General features: G+C 46.7%; 1 pseudogene; it reads right to left on the reverse strand.

The window, feature by feature from the left end:
- Positions 1-214: 214 nt before the first annotated feature.
- Positions 215-4732, reverse strand: LOC100717240 (E3 ubiquitin-protein ligase RNFT1-like; annotated as a pseudogene).
- Positions 4733-9685: the final 4953 nt, after the last annotated feature.

The following is a 9685-nucleotide window of genomic DNA, read 5'->3' on the forward strand; positions in this document are numbered from 1 at the left end:
CTTTTAGGGCCCCTTCATCTACTCTCTTGATAAGGTGAACTGTACACATAAGCCTTGTGAAAGTCTGGAAGAGTCTGGAAACATTTTTTGTCGAGCCCTAAAATACCTTCGAATGCTTTTACTAAACAGTCGCTGCAGCCACGTTAGTGCCTTGCAGCCTTAATAATTGATACCATTTAATATATTTGCGGGGGTAATGAGGGGCTCCATGCTTTCATTTGTTTACACCGTCTGGATCTGCAGTTCTGCACAGCAACACGCTTTCTCTCCATTACACCACAAGGGAATGCACTCTTCACAAAACATACACTGGCAGACGAGAAGAATCGGCTTCTGAAGTTCAGCTTGACGTACTGAGCCAATATCATCCACGTCCGAACACTGTCTCCTGTTGGCACTATTCCATAACTTGATTGTGTGAAAAATATACGTAAAACTGCCTGAAAGTTCTCAAATGGCCAAAAAAGTCCAGAGGTTTTAGTAAGAGGTAGGGGAAAGTCAGCAGTACCCTAAGACTCCACCCGGCTCCGTCACCCAGCTCCCCGTAGCTTGTAAGGCAAGGAGACCAAACTGGTACATGAACAAAAGTTCGGTGATACTGACATAATTCTTCTGAAAGCAGATACCAGTAACCCTTTGATTTAAAAGGCATGATGAAAGAAGGCACCAATCCAAAGTACTTCCCAGAAGCGCAAATGATCCAGTGTAGGATGCAAGAAAATCAAGCTGTAATAAAGTGACTGAGAATGAAAGGTACAGTATAAAAGAATAGAAGGTCCTGCTAAGGATGCCAGCAACCAAGCTCCCTGAATCTTTCAGGATTTCTCTTAGAAAAACCTGATTTTTGAGGCTTTTATTTGCATACATAAAAGTTGTTAGCAACTCCCTTCCAAGAGAAATCCCTGTTATATGCTGCAAAAAAGTTTGACCCTCAGATTCAAAATAAATGGAAGGCATCTTTGCAAGACACTGAGGAGACGGCAGAATTCTGACAGGAGCTGTTTCTGTGTTCCCCAGACTCCGTGGCAGTGTCACTGGGCTGTCTTGCTTCACTGTGCGGGTGACTCTGGAAACTACTCTGTACACACCTGTGAGTGCAGCTGAGGACACCTGCCCTTGTACTGGTGGAGCTTGGGTTTTCAACACGTTCTTCAGGCACAGAATGTGTCTGGATATGAACGTCTGCCGACTGAAGACAAGACCCTCCTCCAGCCGGCCTTGCTGCTGGACACATGGGGAGGTTGGTGGTCTCACCACTGCAGTGCCAGAACTCTGCAGCTGGGTACAACTGGCTCATGTGGCCCTGGAGTATTTTTTCTTTGATGCGGATTCTTTGCTTTGGGAGTGGACGGAGGCCTGGGCACCCACAGAGGGGACAGCCACATGCGCTGTGCCACGTCCATCAGCCACAGCTTTGGTCCTCCAACTTCGGCAGCTCCAGCCTGGCTGCCGGCAGCCCAAGTTGGGGTTTTAATCTGTGAAACTTTGCAGTTTTATGGCTCCTTGGAAGCTCACCACCTCTCCATTTCAGCGACAGCAGTGTTTCCTTTATGTCTCTGTTTTGGGTCAGCACATGCAATTCCATCGTATAGTTACTCATGTGATTGCATATTTACCCCCTTCTCTCAACTCTAGAAAACTGGGTTACTCAGGACTACTGTGCAGCTTCACTTAGAGTGTCCCTAAAGTGATAATCTACCCGCGCCTACGTTAAACAGCTCAACAAATGTTTCTCCATGAGAACTACTTGAGCTCTCAAGAGTGATCCGGAGAGTGTAGATCTGATGCATTTCAAATGTGAATGCTTAAAGCGATCTGGGCATTATGCTGGGCTACAGAAAGGCCTGACAATCCACTTTGGGTTCTACTTTGAGGGTTACTTTTCTGGCAGGTGATCGCACCATCTTATTTACACAGAGATACTTGTGAAGACAGAAATACCGCCCATGGAGTATTTTGGGAAATAGAAGTTAGGAATTTTTGTTAAGTTGTCTAGTGCAAATGACTGTCTGAAGGTACAAATTTGAGAAATTACATGTTTAGACTCAGATTCGTTTCAAGGAAACCCCCTTGCAGGAAGTGATTTCCCAGGAGCCTCACATCTGCCATGCTTTGGGTTCCAGACAGTTAGTTCTTAACTACAGGTGCCGAAGTGAGGGGAGCAGCACACCCAAAAGAAGACATCAGAGAAAAGGCGTCCTTAGCCGCGGCCCCTCAGCCGCGGGGTGCCTGCCACTCCAAGAACCTGGATTAAGCCCCTGGACCCTGCGCGGCTGGGAAGACATTTTAAACAGAAGAATTGAAATTCCAGTGGAGGGCTATCAGAAGCCTGTAGAGAAGCTTGAGGGATTCAGCTTCCTCCCTTTTCATTTGTGTATGTTTCAGGAAGATAATAAATACATTAATCATGGGGAATCAGCACACACACACACACACACACACACACACACACACACACATACACACACACACACAGCGAATCCCGACCCATTTTAGTCCGCCTTGTCTCCCTCCATCCCCAGAGCCCCTTTGCGTAATTTAATGAACAAGCCCTAAGCACTTCCTTTATACCCAGAATATAGGTTAACGATGACTTTTGAAAATTTCTCCAGTTTTGTGAGACAATCTAGTAGAAAGTTTACATTTAGAGGGATTTTCAGTAGGGAGACTGGAGGAAATAGGTGAACATTTTAGTCCACGCTGTACTAACCATGCATAAAAATTAATTCAATTTTGTGAGAAGATCTGGGCCTTGCCAAAGAGCTACTTTGAGGCATTCCTGTCTCACGCCACCGGGGTGCCTGTCCAGTAGAAAGCTGCCCAAGGCTTCCTTGATTTAGGTGGCGGTCAGGTTTCTTTAGTTTTCCACTCAGAACAGCCGTGCGTTCTCTCTCCCTGTGATAGACATGATGTCTCCAGGCGCTGAGTCAGTTCATCCGTCCTCTGTGACCCACACATCCTTCTGTGTTACGGCCTCTGGATTGTGCTACTTAATCCTGGCTGAGTGGCTTCGAGAAAGAGAAAACAATTTCTTTGTTCCAACATCCCTGGAAAGGCAATGTCTGCTTATTGACGGGAGAAAGGGTTCCAGCCTCTCTGAACTGAAAGGTGTCCTTGAATGACCTATAGGCTGGCCTGCCCCCGATGGAGTCCATTTCCTCTCAAATAAAACTGCTACTTCGAGAAATTACTCATAAAGAGAGCAATCAAGACCCACTGTGTGATTCTCCAGGTCTTGGGGGACAGTTTTCTATGCAACACGTGAGGCTAAAGACTAGGCAACACTTCCTTCAGGAAATTAGCATGGCCTGCAGATGTCCGTCTGCAAAGCACAGGAGGGAGCTGGACTGTGACCGGAATTTACCTCCTCAGGGAAATCACAGCCCAGACAGGTAGATCGTCTACTTCATTCTGTCTTATTTGAAGGCAGCAGGTTGGCTTGTTGATAATATTCCAGGAGTGGAGTTCCCATTCTGGAATGTTTAAATAGGTGCTGGACCACGGGAAGGTGTCCAACACGAATTAGTTCAGGCCATGAATGCTGCATGAAGTGAGTTAGAAGACTTTCCATCTAGCAAGTCTCTCTCACATCTATCTATCTATCTATCTATCTATCTATCTATCTATCTATCTATCTACCTACTTATCTATCTATCACCTATCTATCTGAAGTTTGGACCTTACTCCTAAGTGAAATAAATCAAACTCACATTTGTAAATATATTATCTTCCTAGTTTAAAAAAAACCTGAAAGAGTAAAAAGATCCAAAATCTAGATATTGTGATAATGAAAAGAAAAGAAAGTGTTCAAAAGGAAAGAACAGCTGGGATGGAGAAAGGAGAGAAGGAAGAAGGGAAAAGATAGTACACATATGCACCTATGGACGTGTACATGTACACATATACACAGGATAGACAGCTACACCACTAATTGTTAGTCCATCCAAAAGAACAATTTATGCTGGCACTGTTGGACTGTTCGATCAGTTTCTTGTGTCTAAACCTTGTAGCCTAAACAACTACTTCTAAGATAACAGTATGCAATATACTAATTAGTGTTAGCGTCTTTGTTTTGAAACTCTATATTGTTTCTATGTTTTTTTGGTTTTACTTTTTAAAATTTAAAAAAAAGAAAACCTGGGAAGCCATTTGGTGTGCTTCCAGATGGAGCTCAATGCCTTTTCTAAAGGAAAACAATCTTGTACTTCCTTATGAGAGTGTCACCGCAGCCCTAAACAGTGCCTACAGTGGTGCTTGGAATTCGTAGGTAGTAAACATTTGCTCACCGGATGTCAGACTGTGCGCTTTTCTCCTTTCTCCCTCGGTTGTGAAGGTCATTTCTTTCTTCTCCTAGAGGTGCTCGATCTTGAGCCTCAGGCGACAGTGATTAGAGCTGAAGTCTGAAACCAGCAGAAGCAGACATGCGCTTGGCTCCTGAGCGCAGAGCGTGGCGGCTCACGTCATGTGTATCTGGTCCACACCGGGGTCCAGCAGCAGTTCCAGTTAGCTCCGCAGGGAAGATGGGTGCGATTTCCACCTTCACGGGTGGAAGTGAGTGAAGTGGAAGGCTGCCTGTGCAGAAGGGGCTCTCATCCAACCCCCGAAGCCTGAATGAAGCCATGACCTGGCCTCTGGAGCAGCAGGTCGGGGGTCTGGCAGGGCGTTGGGACTCCATCTGCAGCACCAACGCTCCCTCCTCTGCCCCAGGCTCCACGCTTTCCTGAGCCTGCATTTCTGTGAGTTCCCCTTAGACTTTGGGGTTGCCAAGAAACCGTAATTGCTTAGAAACAATCTCGCTCTGTCTGCCTGCACATCTTCATGGCTGTTTCTTTGGGGAACCTTGACTGACACACAGAGCAAGAATTGCAGGGTGAGATGATGCTTTTGGAAGTGTTCTCTGTCCACTGCCTCCCGCACAGACTCGCGATGGACCCTCTGCATTGAGGAGGAGGAGAGAGGGGACAGGGAAAGAGGACGCAGACTGAGGCTCCCATCTCGTCTCCCCATGGAAACTTTCTCTTGGGCCAAGCGGGAAGCAGCACAGGAGCCCCAGCTCTAAATCCGGGGTCTGAGAGGACAGGGGCCCCTGTTTCATGTGCTGCATGAGGCCCAGGAGAAGCAGCTGCAGTGTCATTGCAGACATCTTATCGAACTGCTGGACCTGAATCTGGGAAGAGGACAAGGGACAGCCCGAAGCTTCCCAGAAGGGCACAAGAAGCTCCCAGAATCTCCTAGGCTTCCAGACAGCATGGGAGCTGGGTGGAAGGGAAAGTCTTGTCCCTGCAAAAGATGCCAAGGACAGTGTGGCCCCGGAAGGCCCAGTGAGGACAGCGCTGAGGCTGAGGGGCTGGCTAAGCGCCTCAGGCATGGCGGGGAGCTGAACTGGGGCTCCCGTCCACGTGGGGCCCCATCCTTCTCACAGCAGGTGGTGAGCACCACTAGCCCCCACCATGCCCAGCACCCATGAGGTCCCTTGGGAACATGTCCTGCTGGGTCCTGGGACCCGCTCGGTTCCCCACAGCCTGCTCTGGGCAGGACTGTCCTCCCTGGGCTCAGAACACTCACACAGGGCGCACTTCTGAGACCAGCTGCTCTGCAGAGAAGGAAAGGGACGCCACGGGTCCTGGGCTTCCTCGAGGTGCTGGAGGTCAGGCCTTCTTACAGCCTCATCGCCAGAAAGGCTAAGTTGTGGTGTGCTCCTCTTCCAGAAACTTCCGTTTAGCATGGCTTAGAGCCTGTCCAAAAGCACAAAGCTTCACTTTTTATTTGACCGCTGTGCACTGAGCATATGACACACTGATTTCCAGAATGGTGTTGCCTTCCCACCAAACCGTTTCTCTTACTTTTTGAATTTGTCTCATTATTTATCGTTTCTGTCTTAAGTTTTTTTTTTTTTTCCTTTTGAGATAGGGTCATGCTTTGTAGTTCAGGCTGGCCTTGAACTCTCTGTGATCCTCCTGCTTCAGCCTCCTGAGTGCTGGGGTGACAGGCATGTGTCCAGCTTCTGTCCTAAATTTGGTGGAGGGTGGACTTGAAAATTTTAAGCAATTGCTTGATTTTGTGATTACTTCATACCTCAGAATCTTTTTGGAAAGTAAGTAGGGATATAAAATGCATTTCATTAAAATGTCTTTCATTATTTTTTCATATATGAGAATATGGTTCTATTCTCCAAGAAAGTTTTAAAGCCTAGTATTTAAACAGACTAAAGTCACACAGTAAGAAGGCAGGAACACACAGGGATCTGAAGTCGCAGGGAGAGCTGATGAGCATAACATCAGGTGGACGTCCGGCCAGGGTCGCAGGGCTCTCCCTCCAGTCCCAGTCTCAGAGGCCCCAGGAAGGGACCGCAGAGGGCATCTGCTATAGTGGGTCTATTCACTGTTGCAGAATTTCAGACTTGTTTGACAGAGGAATCGTGCATCCTTGAAAATAACAATACCAAATAAAAGCTCCCAGAAATACATAAAATTCACAGACATGGATCTGAGGAGCCAGGGTCCCCCACCCTGCATCTGGCTGCCTCTGATCTCATGGCTAGTTCGTGAGAGAGTTCATAGTAGCTGGGAACTGTAGGAGGTGGGGGCCCTGCTGAGTGTTCTTTCCTGGGCTGGGAGCAGAGCTCTGAGCTGTGTAAATGGTACCCAGATGTAAGATCCCAAATTGCCAGAGGTTTTAGTGACATGTTGTAGAATCATTCTTACTTGAAAATAGATTCCCTTTTTCCTTGATGTAAAGAATCTCAAACCAGTAAGGATGCAGATCCTCAGAGTAAGCAGAGCAGAGGGCTTTCCTTCCATTGCACATGGGGCTGACCTCTCCTGTCTCCCGAAAGCACCTCGATGCTACCTCAAGCAACTTAAGTTTTTCGGCACTTCTAAGTGCCGTGAGAGAGCCAGTGTGGTATTTTTTGTGTGTGTCAGGCTGGGGAATTTTCAGTGCTTACATTTGTTCTGTTTAACTGTACTAGGAACAAAAGTTCATCTCCTGCTAATGTACATTGCTTTAAGCATTACAACAGAATGATTACAGACAAATCATTTTAGAATCCAAGACACACCATGTGGGAATCAGCAGCCTCCTGTTAGTATACTGTGTACAACCACCCTTCTGGAGATGTGGTAACCCAGGGAGCTAATGTACACTGCGTTTCTTCTTGTTTTAACTGAGTTGTACATTAGGAAGATAGGCTTGGTTAGTACTTAGTGATGGATTATGTGTGTGATTAAAAACCTGAGATCTGTGTGTGTCTCCAATACATTTTTTCATGAATGTTGTGACTAAAATATATCCCACAGATAAAAGCCATGAGACTTGAAAGAAAAAGCCAGTAACCTTCTCACAAAAGAATAAGGCCATTAGTGCATTACTCAGCTGCCTGGTAAACACTTGATTTTCTTTTCAATTACCATTAATTAATAGAGTGTCATTGCTAAGCTGATGTGCCGGGTGGGTGTTGTTGTAGTCAGGGGTTGTACACAGAGAACAACTAGGATTGGGACTGGAGTTTATAATATTTTTATAATGGTCACCAAAAGTTAACACAGGAAAATGCAGGAAATCTATCCACAACACCAAAGATATAGATTATTTAGTCAACAGCCTAAACCCCACGGCAATGTCCCACATGAGTCCAGATAGAAACCCAGAGCTCAGGACAGTGCCTCCCACGAGTCCAACTGGAGGTCCACAGCCCACAAGAAGGACTCACACCAGTCTCTTTTACGGATCTGTGCCGGGAAGACCCAAGGGTCAGCGGTGGAAGCCAGAAAGTCTATGCCAGCAGGATGAAGGAGCTGTGCTAGTGGGATGAGGGTTCTATGCTTGAGCCGAGAAGTCACACTCACAACAAAGACCAGGGCTGTCCTGAAAGGAACCACAGCTGTCCTCAGCGACACGGAGGCCCCGAGCTCCTCTGACAACAAGCACAGTCGGGTACGTGCCAGGAAGCAGCGTGATGAGTCCATCCTGGAGACCAAGCAGCACATGTCTTCCCCACCACAGCCAGAAAGCAATGCTCAATGTGAGGACAGAAAGCTTCTGCAGGAGAACCAACAGCTCAGACAGCAACTCGTAGGAGAACCCACAATGCCTCCTTAACACCTCAACCCCCAACACCTCCTTTCTTCTCCACCTATTTATCCTGGCAACCCTCCTCAGGTGGAGCATCTTCACTCATTGCATGCTGATGTAATCCAGCTGGTGTTAAGTTGACCACCAGTTTTCAAACCATAACAGGTGTATATTGGTAATAATACACAGTACTATTAGCTACATGTTACAGTGCAGGTGCAGCCAAGGCTGTCAGTCAGTCATCCAAGAACTTGAACAAACCATCGAATAAACCCGGACATAGCGAACCCTTTGGACTCTTCATAAACCAGCACAGGACAGTTCAGGCTGGCCTTGAACTCACTTTGTATCCCATGCTTGCCTCAAACTTGCAGGGATCCTCCTGCCTCAACTTCCCAAGTTTTGGGATACAGGGGTGCACAACCAAGCCCAGCACTCTATTCTTTTTTTAACAACGACTGAATAAGGAAGCAGTGTGCAGATGGGATATTTATGAAAGTGATTAAAAGCACCAAAAGAGTACTAGGGAAAATGTTGGTGTGGGACCGTCAGGTTCCCGCAGTCGGCTGGGACAGTCGCTCTGAGATCTTTTTACTCAGAGCTGCAGTGACTTTGGATTTGAAGGAGAGAACTTGGACAACAGGCAGGGTTTGCCTGCTTCACTATTGATGAGGCGGCCTTAGCCAGTCTAAAACTAAGCGTACGAGTGCACACACCTCCTAAACCCAGTCTACACACTGACACCCTTCCAGATGCATGCATACTTCAGGTTAAATTTCAGTTTGGATTCTAAATTCCCACTTCTGAAGCCATCACTGTCACCAAAAAGACACTGTCCTGTAAACACGGCTAGTGGAAGCCTGTTCTGTGGTGACCATAGTGACACAGAGTGACCAGTTCACAGAGGAAGGAAGAAAAGCCTGCTTTATGGGCCACACAAAAAACTCAAAGGTTGACTGTTGCTTTTATCAAATCCCATGTTTATTCTACCGGCCTTTTTTATTAGTGTCATGTGAAAAATAGCTTTTAGGGGTGGAGTGTTCTTGATAACTGGTTCTCCTGCCTGATTTCAAGTAGGAAGCAGAGTCTTTAGTCGTATTATCCTGTTTTCCATTTCTGCAGAGCAGGAAATACAGAATTCAGTTGAGATGAATCGTTACGTCTCTCCTTGGGAAGAATCCGGCTCGCTTGCTGGAGCCTGATTGCCTGTAGTACATGTAGAGGGAACTAAAGAGTTTTAACAGAAGCCAAAGAGATGCAGGCATGGCAGTGTAGACCTGTAATCCAGGTACCTAAGCAGCACCTGAGGCAGGAGGGGGCAAGTTTGAGGCCAGAGTGGATTATTTAATGAGACTGTCTCAGAAAACAAAAGCAGTGAAAACCAGCAACACACGCACACACACACACACACACACACACACACTCACTCACTAATAACAATAATAATAATAAGCTGAAAACAACCAAACTCTGGGCGGGATGTGCTTCAGTGCTAGAAACTTCCGTGGCATGTGTGAGGCTTTGGTTCAATAGGAGCACCACAAAAACAACAGCAGCAAACACAAAACGAAACGAAGCAGCCAGTCTTCCTGTGTATTGATGGGGCTTCATC

Source organism: Cavia porcellus, unplaced genomic scaffold, assembly GCF_034190915.1.
Source record: "Cavia porcellus strain 051 isolate PalLab524CR breed Dunkin Hartley unplaced genomic scaffold, mCavPor4.1 scaffold_10, whole genome shotgun sequence".
In the NCBI taxonomy this organism is placed as follows: domain Eukaryota; kingdom Metazoa; phylum Chordata; class Mammalia; order Rodentia; family Caviidae; genus Cavia; species Cavia porcellus.